At 44.0% G+C, this 22,347-nt stretch overlaps 1 protein-coding gene and 1 pseudogene across 1 annotated transcript in view; both read right to left on the bottom strand.

Moving 5' to 3' along the window:
* Positions 1-22,347, bottom strand: part of CREBBP (CREB binding protein) — a 164,566-nt gene that overhangs the window by 140,342 nt on the left and 1,877 nt on the right. The gene's annotated exons all lie outside the window — the stretch shown is intronic.
* LOC102870332 lies at positions 12,035-12,885 on the bottom strand (annotated as a pseudogene).

Raw genomic sequence — 22,347 nt, 5'->3', positions numbered from 1 at the left:
CCCCAGGTGCCACGGCATTGCCACTGCACAATTCCTCTCTATCCCCCCATTCATCAACTGCTCTAGCGGGCACTAGTCCCACTGCTGTCATCATAGATGGAGGTAGTTGTCCCGCACATTACCCAGTATAAGAGTGTGCATCTTCAAGGGAGATGTGAGGAGACTGTCCTCTCTTATTCGCATTCAAAATATCAGGCAGAAAGATAACCATGGGAACACTTTATATCTTTCTGTGATGTTAGGAAATAAAGAATGTGCCCATTTACTATTGGCTCACAATGCTCCTGTAAAAGTGAAAAATGCTCAGGGATGGAGTCCTCTGGCAGAAGCCATCAGCTATGGAGATAAGACAAATGATTACAGCACTTTTAAGCAAGCTTAAGCAGCAGTCCAGGGAAAGTTTGAAGAAAAACGACCTAAATTATTAAAAGCCCTGAAAGAGCTAGGTGATCTTTACTGCGATTTTCAAAGTTGGGTGTCTTTACTTTCCCAAATTCTGCCTTCTGATGCATGTAAAATAAACAAGGTGTCAGTATCAGGCATGACACAACTCTCATACAACTTAATGACATGAAGTGGCAACAAGGATGTTTAAGTTTCATTTTCAATGGGGATGTGGCACCCTCCGAATCTTTTGTAGTATTAGACAATGAACAAAAAGTTTATCAGTGAATATACCATGAGGAATCAGAGATGGAAACAGAAGAAGAAGTTGACATTTTGATGAGCAGTGATATTTATTCTGCAACTTTATCAAATAAATTTCTTTCACCTGTGCCCAAACAGGGTGGCTTTTTCAGGAAGACAAAACAGAAAGAGCAGGAAACTTTTTAGCAGACTTGGTGAATGTACTTGTTTTAGATTCAAGGAAAAGAAGAGAACATCTCAGTGAAGAAGATATTCTTTGAAATAAGGCCATTATGGAGAATTTGAATAAAGGTGGAAACATAATGGAGCAGAATTTTGAGCCCATTCGAAGACGGTCCCTTACCCCTCCTCCTCAAAACACTATTACATGGGAAGAATATATATATCTGCTGAGAATGAAAAAGCTCCTTATCTGGGCAGAGAACTAGTTTGCAAAGAAAGTAAGAAAAACGTTCAAAGCCACAATAGCCATGAGCCAAGAAATTTCCCTCAGGAACTGAATCAGTATTGAATGTTTTGGAAGTAATAGCTCCCTTCAAGCACTTCAACAAGCTTAGAGAATTTGTTCAGATGAAGCTTCCTCCAGGCTTTCCTATAAAACTTGATATACCTGTGTTTCCCACGATCACAGTCATTGTGACTTTTCGAGAGTTTTGGTACAATGAATTTGATGGCTCCATCGTCACTATTCCTGATGACTACAAGGAAGATCCTAGTCGCTTTCCTGATCTCTAACTGATCTGGGAAGTGTTTCTTGTCAAGGAAAACAAGTGGATGCTGGAGTATCCGCTTCTTTGCTTTCAGCAAAGATAATTACACGAAATGACACACGAATCTGATCAATCTTTTTAAAATACACATTTAAGTGTTAACAGTCTGACACTAATGAGGCAAATACTTCCTCATGTACAACAGCCTAGAGTTATCTGGTTTTAAAAATTTATACACTTCTTGTTGAAATATATATATATATAGTATTTATCTATAATAAAACCCCCACCTCTCCTGGACAATTAACATGAATTAAATGTCTCCTTGGAGGCAAGGATTCTGAAGCTTCGTCTCACATGCAAGGCGGGATCTGTCCTTGGAGAGGGACGTCATGCTTGGGAGGGTGGAGGGACACCACAGGAGAGGAAGACCCTCGATGAGATGGATTGATTCAGTGACTGGGGTAATGGGGGCAGGTGTGTCGGAGATGGTGAGATTGGCACAGGATAGGGTAGAGTTTAGGGCTGCTGTACATAGGGTTGCTATGAGTCGCAGGCGACTCGATAGCACGTAACAACAACAAAAAATGTTCAGTTTTCCAAGATTTGATTCTATGTGAAAAAAAATCCACTTTATGCAATAATTTACCACTCAAGTTTTAGCATTTTCCATTTCCGTTGTTATTTCTGTTTTTGTTATTATTATTAATTTTAGTAAAGTTTACAGAGACTTAGGATTTCCATTCATTCATTCATTCATTATTGCACTCTTCTCCCTGTCCACCCCTCCCCTCAGTTCGCTCTTTGAAAAGTAAAATTCTTTCACTGTTATACAATCCCTCCCCCCAAGTCTACTCCACTATGCAGCCTTTGTTCTGGACTCCTGTCATGACAATACCTAATCAGATATCCCTTTAAACATTTCTCTTTCTCATCTGTTTCAATGCAGTATTCATTATTTATCCCATCTTTCTCAGTCTCCCCCCAACTCTGATGTCAGTCTTGTTTTACAACAGTGGCATTATGCAGTATTTGTCCTTTTGTGACAGAGATACTTCACTCAGCATAATGCCCTCCAGGGTCACCCATTTTGAATAATACTGCATGAGTTCCTTGTTTTTCAATGCAGCATAGTACTCCACTGTGTGAATATACCTCAGCTTCTCTATCCATTGTTTGTTGATGGGCACTTGGGTTGTTTCCAACTCTTCGCTACTGTGAACAAAGCTGTGATAAAACATGGGTGTGCATATATCTGCTTGGATGTCAGTTATGGTCTCTTTGGTGTATATTCCAAGTAGTGGAATTGCTGGGTCAAATGGTATCTCTATTTGCAACTTTTTGAGAAAGCACTATGCCACCTTCCACAGTGGTTGCACCATTTTCCACTCCTACCAACAATGAATAGGAGTTCCAGTTTCTCCACAACCTTGCCAGCATTTGCTGCTTGCTGTTCTGTTAAATTTTGCTATTCTTACTAGGGTGAGATGATATCTCATAGTTGTTTCGGCGTTTTACTTTTTTAAATCCCAAGTACACTTGCTGGCTTTATTGCCATCACTCACCAAGAGATCTTGCCTCCCCGAACATTTGTTACCTTCCCTTAAAGTCAGGCCTGCCCCAAGCAGGCCTGACTTTAAGTTTTTTTTTTTTCATGGGGCCTATTGCATACAGACAGCTTCTGGTTCATTCTAGGCACCTGCAAGTTCAAGAGTGTGCTACGAACAGCTTAAGTTTCAAAAGCATGGCTGGTCTGTGAGCAGCTCACCACCACCAGACAAACTGTAACTCGCCTAAACACACTGCCTCCAAGTCAATGCCATTCAGTGATCCTGGAGGACTTTTGTCAGCTGTAAATGTTACAGAAGCAGATGGCTACATCTTTTTCCTGAAGATTGCAGAGAATGTGGTGGGGATGAACTGACCCCATTTTGATCAGCAGCCAGCTGCTTTAATCACTGCATCACCAAGGTTCCTGTAAATCACCAAAACCCACCCAAGTCAAGTTGATTTTGACCCTCAATTGGGTTGTCAAGTCTCTAAATCTTTATGGGTAGATAGCACCGTCTTTCTCCCACTGAGAAACTAGTGGATTTGAACTGTCAACCTTTTCACTGCATTTTCCTTTTCATCAACACATTACACTGAGCCACCACAAAAGCCCCTGGTAAATGACGTAGCAACTCCTAAACTGTCACCAGACTGTGTGGAGCAGGAAAAGCAGAAAGGCGAGTTATCTTTCTCCACCACCAAAGCTCAAGGGCATGGAGACTCCTGTGAGGCACTGCTGCCAACAGCCTGCCCACCTGGAGTGTGGGAGTCCTGGGAGAAGGAACTCTGGGGTGTAGAGAAGTGAGCCCTGATCCTGGAAGCCCAACACTTCAGCCTGCGTGACCATATATCCTCTATAGCCAGGCAAGTGGACACAGGGATCAGGTTCTTTGGCCCCAGAGAGCAGAGCTACAGTCAGCACGCAGCAACACCAAGTCAGGGGCTGGGAAAAGTCTATACTCTGGACAGAGATAAAGACCAGCAGAATCCACATAAACTTATGCAAAGTGAGAGCCAAACACTGGGTCAGCACAGCGTTCAGAGACAAGCCAGAGCTATGGATAGGAACAAAGTGCTGCAGGTAACAAGCAAATGGCAGTGTAAGTATTCACCAACCAGACAATAAGCAACACATGCAAAATACCTGGTAATTTATGTTGCTTGTAAAGTTTCAAAAGCCACCAGTGCTCAGACGATGTGATGAAGTAGCCAGAGTTCCACGCATACCTGCCTTAGAACCATTGATTCTGTTTCTCTGAAGCTGGTCTACGACCTCATCTGTGCATACATGTGCTGCACAAAGCAACTAAAGCACTGTCTGGGAGGGCAAGGTGGATCACTATGCACCCTTCAGCGGGAGCAATGACACAAGCAAGACATCTCACTGAATGGGATCCTGTCACTGGCTGCCTGGGAACTGGCACCACCCTGTGCACAACTCACCTCAAAGCTGCCAGTTCTGCACCATTCCCTGTGACCAGTGTGAACAGGCTGTCACGATCCACAAGGTTTATACTGGCTATTTTTTTAAGAGTATTGCTAGGCCTTTCTTCATAGCCCATTGAGTCTGAAATGCTGCTGAAATCTGTTTATCATCCTCACAATAAAAAGGTCTAACTGACAGGAAAGGGAGTGGGAACTGTGCCCAAGGTGTTCAGCTGGGAACTGAACCAGTCTCCTGCTCAGAAAGCAAGCACACTACCACCAAACCACAACTACCTCCAAACAGCATCTCAAGCAACTGCACAGAGATCATGAGGACACGATGCTATCAGGTGTGCAACAGCAAGTACAGGGCGTTGCCTCAACAAAGGAGTAAGAGGCAGGGAGTGTAAGAAGCCAGGATAATGGACACCAGTACCTACTTGAGACGTTGGAAGCACAAGTGGCATCCACTTCCTAAACAACATGCCTCTGGAAACTCTATGAACTTTGATAAATATTGATAGTTTATAGAGGGGCTTCAGGCCTTTTGTTTATAGGGTCTCTATGAGTCATGCTCGACTCAAAGGCAATTAACAACAATCTACTTAGACCATAATTCTACTCAGTGCTCATCACTCGACAGCTTTTGCCCTGTCCTGAGTGTTCAACCACTGAGTGGACTATTGAGGCAACTGAAGAAAAGTCATTTTCTTAACAAGTAAACTGCCCATCTACCCCACCATCCAGACCGGGGTGATTAGCTTCAGTACCAGGTGATAATATCTGTACAGGACCAGCTGTGCCAATTCCCCAATGTGTTTACAGTATGAGAAGAAATCAGATATGGACTTTTTATTTTAGGGAGATTATTTTAGGGAGAGAAATGTACTCCCAAGGACAATCATGCAAGATCAAATAGGCAGCAACTTCCTAGGAATAAAGCTCAATAGGCAGGCTGGGTAGAATGAAAGACAAGTGAAAACGGGAACAACAGAGAGCAAGTGTGCAGAGTGCTGCTACACTGAGAGGACTTCAATCAACACCACGAAACAGAATGTGTATGAATTATTTCATGGAAAACCAATATGTTGTCAACATTCATCCAAACAACAATAAAAAAAGTTGAAGGGAAAAAAGAAAGAATGTAACTTATAAACTCATGACCATGGAGCTGGAAGAGCCCCAAAGCTGACCACTCCACTGGGTTTCCAAGACTCTAAATCACTTGGGAGGAGACTGTCCATCTTTCTCCTGTGGGGCAGCTAGTGGATCTGAACCACCAAAGGTATCACCTTTGACTGCTGAGCTCCCTCTACAACTGAAAGTTTGTACCCAAAGTAGCAGTACAGTCAGAGAAATGAATCCATTTTAACCTTTTTCCTTCAGAGAACTTTTGGGTCAATTTCAGTAATTAGCAAATCTCTAAAGTCATTCATTCATTCATTCACTGAGTCAGAACCAACTCCTAGCTGACCTAAAATCACATGGGAGGAGTTTGTCATCTTTCTCTCCCGGAGCAACTCCCTACCTTTGGGTTGTCAGCACAACTCCTTACCATCAGGCCAATAGAGCACCATAATTTTTAGACTGCTGTTGTTATGTACTGTAGAGTCAGAACTAACTTATATCTGGCTCTTTAGTGGGTTTTTAGAGGCAGTAAATCAGAAAGGAGGAGAATGCCCATCTTTCTCCCATGGAGAGGCTGGTGGATTCGAAGCATGTGCCTTAGGGTTGGCAACAAAGCTCTTTACCACTAGCCCAACAGAGCTCCCTAATCTTTAGATGAGCCACCAATATTAAAGGGAGCTATGGTAGCCTGAGATGGTTTTGAAATTCAGGTGGGATAGACTCAGATCAATTTTTGGTTGCCGTGGATTTAATTTTCCTTAGCTTCAACTTGAACTTCCATATGAGTAGTTGCAGGCCTGTTCCACAATCAGACCTGGCCTAGGATTCACAGCTCATATTGAGCTTCTCCAGAGATTCTTTCCACAGATATAACAGATCTGATTCCTATGCATACCATCAGGTGAAATCCACGTGGATAGCCTGTATTTAGATTTCTTCTATAACATTTACAATGAAGAAATCACTGAATGTGCAAAAATCTATCATTCTAGTTCCAGCTTCATTTCTGTCACCAAGTCCTTGTTTTCCAACTACTGATCCTTCTTCTCTGTTCCCAATTTTCGCATTCTAGTCACCCATTATAATTAAACCTGAATTTCAAAACCATCTCAGGAACAGATCTAAGGTCTTGAACACTAATGAGCGAAGACCAGATGAGCTGTGGGAGGATATAAAGAATATCATCCAGGAAGAATGCAAGGGGTCATTACAAAGAAGAGGAAGAAAAAACCAGGATAGATGTTAGAAGGAACTAACAACAGAATGCCGAGAAGCCAAAGCAAAGGGAAGAAATCAAGATATTAAGGAGCTGAACATAAGATCAAAGAGCAGCGCAGGAAGATAAAGTATTATAATGAAATGTGCAAAGAGTTGAAGTCACAAAAGCAAAGGGTCCAAACTCACTCAATAGTTAAGCTGAAGGAACAGAAGAACAAATTCAGGCCTCAAATTGCAATACTTAAGGATGCTTTGTGCATAGTATTTAATGATCCAGGAAGTATGAAAAGAAAATGAGTATACAGTCATTGTACCAAAAGGAATTGGACACAAGAATTTCATGAAACAACATAGGAACAAGAACCTGTGGGGAAAGAAGAAGTTCAAGCTGCTCTGAAAAAAACTGACAAAAATCATGGCTCCAAAAACTGATGGTGTTATCAATTGACATATATCAACAGATGCTGCCCTGGATGCACTCATCAGGTTGTGCCAAGAAATTTGAAGGACAACTTTCTGGCCAACTGACTGGAAAAAAAATCTATATTTGTTCCTACTCCAAAGAAAGGTGACCTGACAGAGTATAGAAATTATCAAACAATATCAGTATCACATACAAGCAAGATTCTTCTGCAAATGATCTAAAAACAACTGGAACAGCATTTTAACAGAGAACTACCAGAAATGCTGGGTGGGTTTAGAAGAGGCCGTGGTACCTAATGTTAGATGGATCTTGGCTAAAAGCAAAGAGTACCAGAGGAATGTCTATCTGTGTTTCATTAACTATGCAAAGGCATCTGACTGTGTGGATCACAACAAACAGTGGCTAACTCTGAGAAGAATGGGAATCTCAGAACACTTGATCACACTTATGCAAAACCTATACTTGGACCAGGAGGCAGTCATCAGAACAAGGAAACAGTGCACAATTTAAAACTGAGAAGGATGTACACCAGGGATGTGTCCTATCTCTATACCTTTTCAATCTATAAGCAGAACCATTTATCTGGGAGGCTGGGTTCTAGAAGAAATGTGGTATCAGGATTGGAGGAAGACTCAACAATCTGTGTTATGCAGTTAACACAACCCTGCTTGCTGAAACCGAAGAGGACCCGAAGGGCTTTCTGCAAAAGGTCAAAGACTGTACCTTTAAATATGGATTGAAGCTCAACATAAAAAAAATAACAAAAAAACCACACAAAAATTATCACTACTGAGCCAATTGGCAGCATCACGCATGACAAGATGGTGAAGAGATTGAGACTGTTAACAGCTTCAGTTTGCTTAGCTCTACAATCAACACTCTTGATACCAGTAGCCATGAACTGCATGGGAAAGTCTGCTGTCAAAGACCTCTCCAAAGTACTGAAGAGTAATGATGTCTGGAGACTCAGGTGCACCTGATCCAGGCCATAGTCTTTGCAATTACTTGTTATGCATCAGGCAAGCTGGACAATAACTAGGGATGACAGAAGAATAATTGATGCCTCTGAGCTGTGGCACTGCAGAAGAGTATTAAACATATGGACTGCTCGGAGAACAAACAAGTTCATCTTGGAGAGGCCAAAACCAGGCTGCTCTTTGGAGGCAAGTATTCTGAAGCTTCATGCCTGGAGAGGGACATCATGCTTGAGGGTAGAGGGACAGCACAAAAGAGGAAGATCCCTGATGAGAAAGATGGATTCAGTGACTGGGATAATGGGGATAGGTAAAAATGACAAAGGATAAAGTAGGATCTATTAGGGCTGTTGTACATCGGGTCACTATGAGTTGCAGGCAACTAACAGCACATAACAAAAACATGGTGGCCTAGTGGTAAGAAACTGAGCTGCAATTCCAAAGGCATGCGTGTGGTTCAACTCTACCAGCTGTGTCACTATAGAAGGATGGGCAATCTCCTCCAGTGCAAATTTACTGCCTCTGAAAATTTGCTGGAAAGGCCAGCTATGGGTTATAGACAGGTTCTGACTTGATGGCACACAGCCACTACTGGTGGCCTAGTGATAAGGAGCTCTGCTGCCAACCCAAAAGCACATGGTTCAAATCCACCAGTCTCTCCATGGGAGAAGGGCAATCTCTTCTAACTGCTTCTGAAAACCCACTCACTGGAGGGTCAGCTATGGGTTGGTTCTGAGTTCATGGCAGAGAACCACCAAAATTAATGAAAAGATCTGGTGTTAACATGAATATTCTGAGCAGTCTTACCAAACACAAAGACTTGATCTGCTTGGTGTAAAAGCAGATTACTAAGATAACTGTATGTGAATTAGTATGTTGCTATCAGGTGCTGTCAAGTCCACTTGTACTAACCCTTTACAAAACAGAAAGGAAATTCTGCACCATCCTTACAATCTTTGCTGTGCTTAAGGCCTTGCTGCAGTCACTGTGCTAATCCATATTAACTGATAAGACAATAAAACCCACAAGTCTTAAGCATCTTCTCCAGAAGTTGGAAACCTAAATAAACTCTGTGGTGAACTTGGTACACCACACACATTCTGATGAGGAGAAACAACAAAACCCCTGATAATCTTTAGGATGACATAAAATCAGTTTATAAATGCACTCTTCCTGCTGATATTGTTAGGTGCAGTCCCAACAGCTTTCAGCATCTACACTAATGCCACATGGTAAGAGAATGCCTTTGGGATTTCCTACACTGTCATCTTTAAAGGAACTGATTGCCAGGCTTTTCTCTCACAGAGGCACTGGTGGGTTTGAACCCTCTGATGAACAGCTGGGAACGTAGACTCTGTGCAGTGGAAATTAACGAAAGTCGTTGTGTGTTAAAGGAACATATCCCTATATGCACTTCAGATACTCTGCATTTTTGTTTTTACATACTTAAGGTTTATAATAACCCTGTGTCAAACAAGGACATCACCATTTTTCCCAGTGACTCACCTAGCATTTCTGTGTCACATCTCAGTGATTCTCAATGTATCAAACGATGTTATTCCATGTAGGAGACTACTCATTCCTACGAAACCTACAGTCCCCAAGTCCACTCTGACTCACAAGACAGAGAACTGCCTCACTGGGTCCCCAAGGTTGTAAATCTTAAAGCAAACAGCTCCCACATCTTTCTCTAAAGGGTTCAAACTTCACACTTCTCCCCAACACTTAACACATTACACCACCAAGAGTTTCGTGTATTTTTGTGTATCATCAAGTCAGAACCAAATCATAGCTGACCCTCCAATGGGTTTTTAGAGCCATCAAGTCTACAGTAACTCATAGAAACCCTATGAACAAAAGATCTAAACCTTGTAGTAAGTATCCTGCACCATCCTCAAGACTGCCTTCATGCTCCAGCCCACTGTTACAGTCACTGCATCAGTTCATCTTATTGGGAGGGATCTTCCTCTCCTTTGCTGACTATCTTTCCAAGCATGATATCCCTTCAGGCAACATGTCCAAAGTATGTGAAACAAAAATCTCATTATCATTGTCTTTATGAAGACATGTTGGTGCACTTTTCCAAGATATTCCATGGGATATTCTGCACTCTTCACCAACACCACAACTCAAAGCTATCATGTCTTCTTCAGTCTTCTTTATCCATTGTACATCTTCCACTAACATTTGAGCTGAAAATATTAAGGCATCCTCGCTCTTTAAAAAAAGTCAGTGACAGCAGTTATACCCACAGCAACACTATCTGCTAGGAAATAAAAAAAACTGACTTATTTTATTTCAACATTGACTTTATTGCAGTAATCCAGAAGGGCACCTGCAGTATTTTTTGAGGTACTTGTGTATTTAACTAAGTGCTGCACCCAAACATTTCTTCATAAAATATTCTTCAATTGATGCCTACTTATCAACACTGGTGTGTTTTTTTTTTTTTAGGAATAAGAATTATTCTATTCTGAGTTGGTAGAATTCTTTTGCACATACATTTTAGGTGTCTGGTACAGTCAACTGAATGTCTCTGTATGTAGTTTCCATGTCCTTTTATATGGTATAGATTACGCCTACACAATTTGTCTCTTCTAAGTATGAAAAACGTTTTGACATTGTTCTTCTAAGATCCTCACAACACCCCTGTGAGGTAGGTGGTATTGACCCCATTTTACAGATGGGGAAATCTAGGCACAGAAAGGTAAAGTGGCTCCTCGCTGGCCTCGTGGCGTGACGTGGGGGCCGCGCCGCCTTCACATTCAGACTTCATCGGTGCCACTGCAAAACTAAACGGGAAGGTTTCACACCGAGACCTGGTTCCGAACCCACTCCAGAACCAAACAAGTTTTTCACCTCTTAAAGCTTAATAATGTCTGACTCATAAAGCCAACTACTCTCTCTCCAAACTTGGGGGAGGGGGGAGAATACTGACTGAAGCGGGGTTTCTTGCTTAAGATTCTTTTCTTTTCACGAGTTGGTGTGCTTGAACGTTACTTGTACTCACTCAAACCCCTAGGGAAAAGGACCGGTTGAAAAGGCATTAGGAACCACGGGATGTTGAGAACCAGATATGGGATAACACAGTTAAAGAGATTTAAAGCGAATCACAATTTCCTAAGTGATGGTCAAAATAAGAAAATCCCAAACAGAGCAGTATTTCTCAATTTTTCAAGACACCCTGTGCCTAGCTGGCACTCTAAGCCCTTGTTGGCTGAAGATAAAGGACACATCTTCGACACACCTGTCGCTGATAACCAGTCCCCCTTGGAGAAGAGCAGAAGATCCTGGAAGAGCCCAAGGGGATGGGGGACCCCCCCCCACTGTGGTAGATGCCACTAACGTGTGACCCAAAACCACCCTGGGCCAGGGCATCTGGAGGTGTCTATGCATACTTGCTGACAAGTGAAACTAGTCGCTGTGAACCTGAAAGGGGCCTCCTTGGAAGTGGCATTCTTAGAAAAAAATAGATATGTAAATACAGTTAAATATGGGCCTAGCCAAAGCGTCTTAGAAGGAAATCTCTTGAGAAGTGTATAGGTGCTCATGCATTTGAGGGTGGAAATCAAGAGGTTTAAAGCTGTGCTGTGTTGGGATTTCCTGTTAAATGAAAGGGGCTGAACGCATCTCTGATGCTAATAAGCTGGGTGCCCGCTTTCTGCCGCAGAAGCCTGGCTGAGAGCAGTGGCTCATCTCTCCCTGGAAGTCTCTGTCCTCGTGTGGACACATCCGCCTGGGGGCAGTGAAGGGCCGCTGTATTGCTGTTGTCTGCACCTCACTGGCTTCTCGTTTATCTGTGTGACCTCGACCCAGCGTATCAAAGCGAATTGCTTCGTGGGTCCTCTGGTCCTAAGGCCTTCTGACCATTTGGTCTTGCATGACAGTGCAGAAGAGTAACTGGTAACATACAAAATGATTAAGGAAGTTCCTGGAGGGGGACCAGCCTGGGCCCGTCAGAGCTCCACCTTGACACCTTTGATGAAAGGCAGGCCCGTGGGTACCCTCTTCTTGTACTCCAGATACTCGTCTCCGAAAAAGTGGATCAGGGAGATCTCTTCCTCTTCGGTTCGGTCTCGGAAAAACCTCCAGACAGTCAAGGCGTAGGCCACCCCGCAGATCGGGTTACAGAGCATCACCTGAGTCCCAATACTCCAGTAGAACCAGCCAACGTAAGAAGGGTGCCGGAACCAGGCATACACCCCACTTGTCACCAGAGTGTGGGTGTCCGACTTCTCATTCTGCACTACGTGGCTGAAGTTGGAGCCCGCTGTAAACATGGCCACTTTCCTCAGGCACTCCCCCAAAACCACCATCAGCAGCCCGGTGGTGCTCAGCCAGGTGATCTGCTTCAGCTCTGGCCAGAAGATATTTTCAAGTGTGAACTCGATCCAAGAAGAAAGGGCTGCTACAGTGTACTCCAGACTGTGGTTCAGGAGAAAGGAGTCCAAGGACAGACTTTTGGGACTGTTGACCGCTGTCACTAGGTATTCGGAATAGTGGAATAACGACAGGGAGCACATGTACCAGCCAAGAAGACTGGCTAAAACTTAGCAGCAAGCCGCAGCCAAAGACAAAACCAAGGAATCATGCTCGAATGGCTATCTGGTAGCGCGGCGGCCGGTAGAGCAGCAGGAGCAGCGCGTTAAGCCCGGCCACGTAGAGCGCCAGCCCGGTGCGGCCCTGCAGGCCGGCGCTCGTGAGCAGCGGCAGCGCGATCACCGATCACCGAGGCTCCCAGCAGGAAGGTGGCGAGACTGAGGCGCGCTTCCGAGCCCGGCGGAGCCCGCGCCATGCAGCCCGCCATGGCGCAGGGTGGCGGACGAGCAGGCGGCGGCGGCTGTAGCCCGGGGAAACCCGCCGGCCGCGCCTGCGCACTGAGCCGCCAAAGCCGCGCCGGGAAGGGCAACCTGCCCTCCGCTTTGCCAACACTGGTGTTTTTGACAGCAGTTTTGGTGGGACAGCTTATATAGAGAGTAAGAAAAGACGGTCTCTGCCTGTCTGTGCATACTCTCTCTAGAAAGAGCTACCAGCACTGTTTGCCTGTGGGAAGGGACAGAGTGACTCGGGAGACAGGAAGAAGGGAAGGCTTCCATGAAATATTCTTTTGTACATCTTTAATGTCATACCATGTGACTGCCTTAACTATTCAAAAGAAGAGATCAAGACTTGATCACAATCACTTCTCCTGATGACCCAGGACAGAATGGGGCTTGACATTTTGGTAGGTTCTGTTTTATAAGCCCTAAAGGACTGACCTGCCCTCACAGGTTAGCCACTTAAGGCTCTCTGTGCTTCGCTTCTCCAGGGCTCTTCAGACACTCATCTGTTCCTCCCACTCACCCTGCTGGGCCTTGGCTGGGTCATCCTCTGTGCTACATATTCCCTTTGGCAGAGACAGACAATGCCTCCCATCACATGGAGTTAAAGGGCACAGTGGGCACCAGGTGGCATTTAAGTGCCATATGGGAAGGAGTGGCTCTGCAATCCCCCAGCCCCTGCTAAGGCCACACCCTCATTCTCTTCCTCTCAGGAGCAAGATCTTACAGCTTCCTAAACACGAATAATAGTTGTTGCATGCAGTTTAGTCAGAACCAACCCATAGCTGACCCTCCAGCAGGTTTTCAGAAGCAGTTAATCACACAAGAGGAAAATGCCTATCCTTTTAGCACAGAGCAGCTGGTGGATTCGAATCATATGCCTTTAGGAATGTAGTGCAACTTCTTACCACTAGGCCATCAAAGCTCCCTAAACACAGATTGTTGTTGTTATGTGCTATCAAGTAGCCTGCGACTCATAGTAACCCTATGTACATAGCCCTGAACCCGCTCTATCCTGTGCCAATCTTACTGTCTCTGACACACCTACCCTCATTACCCCAATCACTGAATCAATCCATCTCATAGAGAGTCTTCCTCTCTTGCACTGTCCCTCCAACCTCCCAAGCATGACATCCCTCTCCAAAGACTGGTCCCTCCTTGCAACATGTCCGAAGTATGTCAGACGAAGCTTCAGAATACTTGCCTCCAAGGAGTAGCCTAGTCTCACACTCTCTAGGACAAACCTGTTTGTTCTATTAGCAGTCGTGGTATAGTCAATATTCTTCTCCAGCACCACAGCTCAAAGGCATCAATTCTATCATCGCTACTCATTTTCCAGCTCTCTGATGCATAGTAGGTAACTGCAAAAGACTATGGCCTGGATCAGGAGCACATTAGTCTCCAGACAAACATGAGTAGGTCACTGAATATAAAACAAAACCGACTTTTCCAAAATGTGTTTCACTTCCAAGAATATGTTCCTCCATTAAAAGGTACAACTGTGGGTCTCTCCCTCCCTGGAGCAAAGAAAAGTGAAGAAAATAAGAGAGATGTGGAAACAATTAGTCTATACCATTGCATGACCCTGCACAAACTAGATAGTGTGCAGCTAACACTGCAAGCTGCTCTGAAAGACATCACAAGAGAAGGCACCAGATGGAATGGGAGACAAAGCTCAGAGCACAAGAGCCAGGCAGGCTTTCAGTGTGATGGTGCACCAACCCCAAGGTCTGGCCCTGCTGTGGACTCCAATCAGCGCTCACATATCACACCAATGCAGAGATCTGCTAAGGGTCTGTCCTCCCCACCAGCCCAACGAAGGCAGCTGCTGGACCTATGTGTCCCTGCTATATCCCAGGGCCCATACCACAACTGACATAAATGTTTTTTAAATGAATGAACAATACAGTGGGGAGCAATGTGAAGAAGGCTTTTAAAAATGTCTTCTAAGGGGAGCTCTGGTGGCCTAGTGGCAAGAAGCTGCACTGCAATCCCAGAGTAGGCGGTTCAAATCCACCAGATGCTCTGCTCAAGGAGGGGTAATCTCCTGTACCAGTTAGATCTGATTTGACAGTACATACATACACAAACACAGACATAATGAATTACCAATACTGAAATGATGCCCCTAGAAATCTCCCCCACAACATACAAGCCTGGGCAGGCTGTGTTCCTCACTACAAAGAGCAACAGATGTGCCATCCAAATGATAGAAACCAGTCGCTACTGTATGGCTTTTTGATACTGTCAATAAAGGCTAACAAACAAGTACATGAAATTTAATGTAAAGACATCCATGAATTAGGGGGAAAATGTCTGCCATATAACAATTATTATTTTTAAAGTTGTCACACATTTAGAATTCCTCAGAGACTGGAAAATCACTTGGTTGCTAACAGAAAGACTGGCAGCTCAAATCCACTCTGTGAGAGAAAGATGAAGCAGTCGGTTTCCGTGAAGACTACAGAAACATTCCAGGCAGTTCCACTTTATCTTACAGGACTGCTAAGAGTTGGAATCAAAACAAGCCAAGGATCTGGGGTTTGATTATAGGATCTATAGGGAAAGAAAATTACAATATTGCATCCTCAGCAAGGAGAACTCACTCTTGTCCAGTCAACGACAGTTGAACCATAGAGGAAGCAGCTTCTTAATCTAGCTCAAACTGGACCAGAAGCCCATGCCATCTCCCCCAACTGTGTATCCTTGGTGGCAGGGGAGACACAGCCATATTCCCATATTCAGACAATATTACTATTTTCATCTTTTCTCTGTCCTTACTTCCCCTTTTTCTCTAAGCTGAACCAAGCCTTAGTCTAGAAACAAGCGCTAGCCCTTGTAGAAGCACAGCCCCATTTCATTGAAGTTCAACTCCCAAATACAGAGGAGCTTAACATCAAACTTGCAGAGGAAAAGGAGTCTAGCAACTGTCTGTGTTGTTTGTACCATAGAGTCAATTCCAAAGCACAGAGATCCTATGAGGCAGCACAGAGCAATACTGTGCTCCACAGGGTTTCCACGGCTGTCACCTTCACAAAGGCCAGCCACCAGTCTATTCTCCTGTACAGCCACTGGTGAGTGGTAACTCCAATCCTTCATGTTAGCAGCCAAGCATTTTAACTACTGTGCTACCAAGGCACTCAGCTCATTCTTGTAGATGGGCTGAGTGACTTGTACAGTGTAGTTTGGCAACTGGGAGCTGTGCTGGACCTAGGATGGAGAGGATGCAGTCATGGCCTGGGTTAGGGTCAGACCTCGTCAGGTTATCTCAGAACTTCCCCCAGAGATACCCAAGTGACACTCACTAAAAGACTGACCATCTATATAGTGTCCCCTATAGTCCAACAGACACAGCTGCTTTCAGTGAGCATCCGCCATGTGCCAATCACCATGCTAATGTCAGTCATTTTAAACTCACAGCAAGCCCATGTGACTGAATAGAGGTGCCTCATAGGGTTTCCAAGGAGAGAACAGCAGTTCCTGGTTATATGCTTCCACAAAGATGACATCCTTTCAATTAGAAGCCCAGAGCTTAACTAGCATGTCACTAGGGTACACAGTCAGGTACCATGGCTGTCTAGAAAAACTCCAAAAACACAAAAAACTAAATCCAATGCCATCAAATCATTCTGCCTCATGGTGATTCTCCCCACTGGTAAATCTTTATGGAGGAGATTGTTGTCTTTTTCCAAGAGGCTACAAGATCCAAACCAATGACCACCTTAACAGTTAGCAGTTCAACAAGAACACTCCACACCTCCTGGTCCAACAGCCCACAATGATGAAAAGGAGCAGAAATGGAAAACTACACAGTACCCACTCTTTCGATCTCAGAGCCAAGACACCTAAAAGCCCAAGTAGAAAGTCAGTGGCCCAGATGACAGAGTTGCTAACAAGGAGTCTGGACTCAGCGTCCACTAAGCATAAACTGGTCACCTTCTTTACTCCATTCTGCCTGCCTCCTGGTATAAAAAGCTCTGACATTTCTTTCAACTCTGAGTCATGGGTGGAAGGCTCTACTTTTCATCAGGTGACAAATACACAAAATATTTTAATCCAAAGGAATTGGGTCAAGCTCTCATAGTCCGTAATTGTCAAAGTAAACCCTAATTATTTGACAGATTTCTGTGGCTCCTGGAGGCTATCGTTCAAGTTATAATCAAACGCCCAAACCCAGTATTTGAAGGCTGTACAAGTCCTCTTCCGTACTCTCATAAAGCACAGCAGCTTATTTTGCATGCTCCTTTGCTGGCTATTCTAACTACAAAATTAGAACACATACAGGTGGTTCTGTTTTGATAGGTAGGTTAAGGTGAAAGAGAAAGTTTCTGGATTGAAAAAGAACATGCTTTAGGACAGAATATCATTCAACAGCTCAAGCTTGCCACTTCTTAACAGAGCCTTTAGAGTCAAAGGCTGCCTCAGTGAAAAAATCCAACTGTTTAAAGTGCAGAAGCCCTAAGTGATACCATGGATTAAGTAAGCAGAAAAATCAGTGGTTTGAACCCAGCAGCCACTCTGAGGGAGGAAGATGGAACAGCCAGTTTCCTTCCAGAATCCAGCCCTGGAAAACCCATGGGGCAGTTCAACTCTGTTCTAAAGGATGACAAATTGACTGCTTAACTGGACTTGTTAGTTATGTAGAGGAAGACATGGTCAGGGGGACTCACGCAGTGCAGACAGTCACCTAGAAACAGAACAGATTTCCTCAGGAACAACTTTTACCACCATCAAACTATCTGGTCCTTAGGGGTGGTCCAACCAAGCTTTCTTCTTCATTGACTTAAAGTAAGCTCAGGGCAGTGGCCCTGGTGCCCCAGTCTTAAGGATAAACTTTGAAAAGAAAGAAATTAAACTTTGAGGCACAGAGTTCAAAAAGAGAAATTTAGAAGCAGAAAACACCCTCAAAGTAGTGGTTCAAAAAGACAGTCTTTCCATCATCTAACCATTATCTTTTAAAAGTTCCTCTCATTTCTCAACTATGCCTTTAGAGGTACCCTCTCTTGTCCAGAATGAGTCCCTCCAAATCTGAGTGAGGTGAGGTCTCCTCAAGACCCACCGCCAGGTATGGCAGTGTGTTCTGTCCCAGGGACTCTCTTAGTACTATGGTTGGGGGGGGGGTGTGTGTGCATGTGTAGTGTTCCCCTGGCTGTGAAGCAGTGACAGGCTGAGCCATGAGCTGTGCATGAACAGGCAGCTTATAGGTGGGCTCCCTCCCCACTTAGTGCAGGAGTAGGAATGGGATCACCTGCTGAGAACAAGAGTGCCAGGCCTTTGCGTGCTTCTGTGAGATGGTGGCCTGAAAGCAGGTCCCTGGGCACATGAATAAGTGGTTGAAGAACTTCTAGAAGATGTGGGTACAAGGTGGGCTTCCGTGACTGCCTTGCTCCTTAGGTCTCTTTCTGGCCAAAGAGAGTGCAAGTCTCTGGGTTCAAGGCCCTTCCAGGACAGCAGCAGTTCAATCCTATTCTTGTTAGGTACTAGCTCAAGGTGGTGTGCATATGAGCCTGTGGTGGTTGTAGGAACACCTTCATGGATGCCCACATCTTTTTTTTTTTTTTGGATGCCCACATCTTGACACCTGATTGTATTCTTCAGTCTTTCCTCAAATCCTTCCCACACTCATCAGTATAGTTATATTCTACTCTAATATCAGAACCCTTGTACCAATGATTACACAATGGGTTTATCTCAAGATGAATAATTTTTAGAGAGAAATCCACTGCTGTTGGGTCAGTTCTGACTTGTGATGCCCCTTCTGGATTTCTGAGGTAATAAGTCTTAACCAAACTGTCTTATCTTTCTCTTATGGAGTAGCTGGTGGCCCAGCATGTAACCTACTATACTAGGAGAATCACATATCTGCTGCTTAAACCATCCACAGAATATGCTTCCAAATTAGCAAGAATTTTCAAAATGCATGGCACCACTTCAAGCTTTTCTAACTTTGCCCCCTTCTTAAGAAACTGTGATTTTAGTGAAAGTTTACAGAAAAAATAAGCTTTCATTCATTGATACATTTTCCTCCCCCTGCCAACTTTCTATAACTTCAAATTTCCACAGCAATCAGATTCATTCTCTCTCTCTCTACACACACACACACACACACACACACACATGCGCGTGCAAAAATGGAGACACAAGTCCCTATTTTTGGTTTCAGAACTCACCAGGTGTTCTATAGTTGGAAGATGGGCAGTCGGCTACCAGAAAGATTTTCAGCTTCAGAAACTGTTGGACACTTAATTCTATCCTCTCCTACAGGGCCACTATAAATTGGAAAGGACTGGATGGTAGCCAGTCCGGAGCTGGGGATTTTGTTCATTTGACTTAAAAGTATGAGCTTGGGAGCTCTGATGGCGTAGAATAAGGAGTTGTGTTGCCAACTCAAAGGCATATGGTTTGAATCCACCAGTTGCTCTATGGGAGAAAGATGGACAATCTCCTCATATTCAATTTACAACCTACAAAAACCTGGTGGAGGGTCAGCTATGAGCTGAGTCTTACTTGTATCAACAACAAAAATCAGAAGGGACCCAAAACAGTCAAAGAGGCACAACCAGTAGAGTGTGTAGGAGTTAGAACAGGACCCCAAACATGCTCACATCAATGGCACCTTTACAGAAGTTTGCCAATGCCCCAGAATTACATAAAAAGGAGTTTTTTGGGTCAGTTAGATTTGGGATGGTGTAAACCGTAGCCACTTTTGTGAAGCTTCACCATGTCCCACCAGTAAATTGCATCATTTAGAAGCCCTGAGGGAGAGCTTCCTTTGATCACCTTGTTTGAGCAAGAAACCTTTCTTGGGGAAATTTCATGGAAAAGTAAGAGTGGCTGGCCCTTTGACTAACACCTTCTGCAACTAAACAGACTCAAAACCAACCACCTTTCCTCCTGGATTATAACAACCCACAGTCAGTAACACTGTATCTTAACAAGGAAGAAGGATAACTGCAAAACAGTCTTTATTACATTGAGTAAAAAAATTATTAAGTTAGATCAATAATACACAGGCAGAACTTTGAGTAACAGCAGAGCTTGTCACACAGTTTAGATACTGTCTCAAAGCCAGGCATTAGCATCAACTTCCCACTGGAGGATCTTGCCTCAGCTCCTTTGTAAGTCATTTCCACTTTACAGGCATTCTCTGACTTGTAACACAGTTAAGTTACACCACCCAAAACTGTAGTGTATTTTTTATTAATTTAAATGAAAGCTTACAGCGACTTAGGGTTTCTAGTCATTCACTGTTGCCCTTTTCTCCCTGGTCCCCCAATTCACTCTTCTCCTTGAAAAGTAAAACCCCTTCATTGTTACACAATCCCTCCCCCCCAAAACTGTGGTTTTACAGTTTGCTTTTTTTGGGGGGGGGGTACCTCTTTTCTTTGCAATATATACTCCATATAATGTTGCAGTGTGTAATTTACTGTTAACATTCTGATCCCAACTCCCACAGACATATAAAAATCAAGATTATGACAGTGATAATAAAAGGCAATACTAATGAAAATGAAAACAAACAAAACCCAACTTGATTTATGTTAGATCCACCTTTGAAATGAAACCCTCTGAGCAGGGAACTTGATACACGTTTAACTATCACAAAATCAGATTCAAATGTCAATCCACCAGTGATTCTTTCAATCTTTTTATCTACCACTTAGTGATAGAAATCTATCACTAAGGCTCGGGAGCACTGTCTTGCAGAACTCAACTGTAACCTACAAGGTAGGTGGTTCAAACTCATCTTCTGCTCCAAGAAATCTGGTCTTGTGAAGATTACAGTTTATGAAACCCATAAGGCCATTATACTACGCTGTCCTGAGTTTAGCCTGACCACAGTATTGGCTCCAATTCACAGTGACCCATGAACTAAAGAACCAAGCACTGCAAAGTCCTGTACCATCCTCAGTCTCATCGAGTCACAGAGGGTCAGTGAGTTAGAATCAATCCAATGACATGCAATATTTCCTTGTGATCCCTATACCTAACAAGGTACATTACTGTCACCCCAAATGAGAGCCACTTCTGAGGGATGCCAAGGTAAGGCAGGCCTTGTTTACGCCACATCTGACATTATAAAGTTTGTCCCTCTGGACTGGTGTCTGCCTGGGGTGAAAAGTCTGGTTTTTCCTCCTGCCCTTCCTGGGGATGTCGTTCTTTCTACCGCCAGACTGTAAGCACTCTGTAGCTTCAACCCTTGCCAGGAAGCTCTTAAAGTCAAGAGCATTACTGGGTCTCTGCCCCCTCCCCTCCCCAGGCCAGTCTCTACTGACCAACCCTATCTACGGCAGCCAGGAGCTGACTCCGATTCTCCTTATTTCTTAGGCCTGGGCCATGTGTCTACCTTCTTTTTCTCCAACCCTTCAGTTCTAACCCCCCCAACCCCAAGTTCTACAACATGCCACACCTCCTCCACCTGCTGCAATTTATCCTGGGAACCACCCCCTACCCCCCACCCTAGGGCACTACCTAAGGAGTCTCTCTCCTCTGGAGGCAGTTCTGGTGGTCTAGTCTACAGAGAGCAGTGCTGCTAACCCAAAGACAGCACCTCTCTGACAGTTCAAATCCACTAATCACACCCCAGGAGAAAGACAGGCAATCTCTTCTTGTGCAATTTATAGTCTCTTCAAAACTCCCATTAGAGTCAGCATGAGTTGGTTCCAAGTCAATGGCAATGAGTTTCCCTCTCAATTCTCTGGATGGTCTGAATACATATTTGCTTAACAGTCATCCTTAACTGCCTGTCCATTTCGTTACTCAAGCAAAACGTTATCCAGTGACAAGATGTACCTATTTAACATGCTCCCTTCCTCCTGGGTCCCCTGACTAACAACCTCTTTCGTGAAGACAGGATAGTGATGAATGTGACCAATGACCAGATGAAACACTGGCCTGGACTTTTTGCTCTGAGTTATTTAAAATGAGGGTCACTAGGAACGGAATATTTGTTCTACGTTTGGAAAAGTTAACAAGGCCCCACTGATTCTTTCCTTAGAGGGTAAAAAATGGCAAGAAAAGATAAAAGCTGAAAGTGGAAAATTCTTGTTTCACTGTAAATAATGACATATTAACAACAAGCCCTCCAATAACAAACTAAAACAAACAAAACCCACCATCTCACATTCACTGTTGTGGCCCTCTAGCAGGTAACTATCCATCTTTCTCCTGAGGAGCATCTGGTGGATTAAAATCTCCTGTCTCGAGGTTGGCAACACAACTTACAGTTGTGCTTTGGGGTCCATTTTAGGAGCAGCTGAAGGTACTAGGTGCCCTGAATGTGTTAGATGCCTTGAGTCACCCTCAATGCACAGCGAAAAGTGCAATGGAGGGAGCCCCTGCCTGGTCCTGTGCCATCTTCAGACTCTGACTCTGCTGTGCCTGACTTCACTGCTGTGGTCACTGTGTCATTAAGAATTTTCATCTCATTTGATGACCCTATACTTTTC

The sequence above is a fragment of the Elephantulus edwardii genome, unplaced genomic scaffold (genome assembly GCF_000299155.1).
Source record: "Elephantulus edwardii isolate Elephantulus edwardi_28Jun2011 unplaced genomic scaffold, EleEdw1.0 scaffold00209, whole genome shotgun sequence".
Taxonomy (NCBI): Eukaryota; Metazoa; Chordata; class Mammalia; order Macroscelidea; family Macroscelididae; genus Elephantulus; species Elephantulus edwardii.
The sequence above is the reverse complement of the archived record's forward strand: the minus strand, read 5'-3'. Positions and strand labels throughout refer to the sequence as shown.